The following is a 1984-nucleotide window of genomic DNA, read 5'->3' as shown; positions in this document are numbered from 1 at the left end:
ACACAAGTCCTTGAAAGCAGCCTAGAACATTACTGTAACTGACTTAAAGTGATCTTTCAAAGCCTCTCCTACTGCATAGCTCTGTGCTGGGCTCTTGGAAGAGTCCTGATGTCTGGCTGTTCAAAGTCAGCAGAGAGCTGCTCTATCTCCGCCCTCCACCTTGGCGGCAGCTTTTTCCCCTTTGCCTCACAGATATCATGCAGAACACAACAGGCAGTTATAGCCGTTTGGGTATTTTTCTCACTGAAATCCGTTCTAGTGGGTAAACACCGCTAGCGTTCCTTTAATTTACTAAAAGCACATTCAGTTATCATTCTGCACCTGCTGAGCGGTAGCTGAATCTTTCCTTGGTGCTGTTGACGGGGGGCAGGGGGTGTATGGCTTCGCGAGCAAGGGTGTGGGCTGCATCCCTCAGGATCCCTATTAGCATTTCAATATTGCCAATGGTAATCTGCCTGTTTGGAAACAACATCCTTGGTTGCAGCTTTTTCAAAAGTCCAGTGTTCTTAAAGATGCGAGCGTCATGCATCTTCCCTGACCTGGCCACACTGAGGTTGATGAAGCATCCCCGATGATCCACCAACGCTTGCATAACCATAGAAAAGTAGCCCTTTCTGTTGATGTACTCCATGGCAGGGTGAGCTGGTGCTGAAATAAGGATATGCATGCGGTCTATTGCCCCACTGCTGTTTGGGAACCCCATTGCTCCAATCCATCCCCTATGTCCTGCACATTGCTGGGAGTCCTCGTGCTGCATAGAAGGGTACGATTAATGGCCCTGCATACTTGCCAGACGATGGCCCCCACTGTGGATTTTCCACTTCCAAAGTGATTTCCCACTGACTGATTGCAATTCAGCATTGCAAGCTTCCAGTGATTGCTGCTCCCTTCTCCATTGTCAATGCAGCTCTCATTCTGGTGCTCCTGTGTTGGAGAGCTGGGCACACGTGCAGGAATGTGGGTGGCCGTTTGCATGTGAAAGTTCTGCAGCCACTGCTTCTTGTCCCAAACTTGCATTACAATGCAATCCCAGCACTCAGTGCTTGTTTTTCAGGCCCAGAGTTGGCACTCCACCCTCTGCAGCTGCTTGGTGAATGCCACCAACAACTCTTACATTGTTTTTCACTATGTCCATCAGCAAACTGTCCTTGAAGATATCCTCATGTGCTCCGTTGTTGCAGTACATCTGGTGGGTCTGCAAATACAGGTGAACTGTGCATCCTGTATTTGCAACATTCATGACAATAGTGCAGAGCTTTGCAGACTCCATGCTTCTGGCAGAGATGGCAGAGACTGCAAAGCAACACATGGGTTTGTGGGGTTTTTAAAAAACAGCATGAAAATTATAGGCTATGGATGGTATTATTGGCTGGAGAAAGTTGCGTGCTGGGAACTGGACCCCTAGCTCCCAAAGAGACCTGGGCAAGGCATTCCTAAATCACAAAACATTTCAAAAATGTCTCAAAAGGCATTCTATTGGATGGTGGTGCACGGCACCCTGGATACCTACCTGTGGTGCACCACGCTTTGCATCGATGCAAGCAGCCAAGTGTACACGTGCCCCAGCTACACACAAATTATGGTGGCTGTATGCCAGTGTAGACATGGCTTGAACCTGGCCTCTGAGATTGAATACAGCTCACTCTTGTGTCTCAGTGAAGTTATGTGTCATTCTCCCCATAGAACTGGAGTGAGTGGGAGTTTTGCCTGGATAGGCACTGCCAGATTGTTCCCTCAGGAGCTGGGAAATCATCTTGTTTCTTTGACACTCTAGATCTGTTTCTCCTCCCCTGCAAATTGCTTCTTTACTTGTTGTTTACTTGGCTGTTAAAACTGGCCCAAAGTTTCTACTCTTGCAGTGCCCTTTGGCTGTAACAAAATTGCAAATATTGCGCAAAAGCTTTCTCTCCACAGCTGTTCTTGTAAAAACTCCTGCAGCAACTGATTTCCCCCTCAGCTGCCCCTCTCTGCAGTGGATCAACTC

The sequence above is a fragment of the Malaclemys terrapin genome, chromosome 17, assembly GCF_027887155.1.
Source record: "Malaclemys terrapin pileata isolate rMalTer1 chromosome 17, rMalTer1.hap1, whole genome shotgun sequence".
NCBI classification, from domain to species: domain Eukaryota; kingdom Metazoa; phylum Chordata; order Testudines; family Emydidae; genus Malaclemys; species Malaclemys terrapin.
This window is presented reverse-complemented; position numbering follows the sequence as displayed.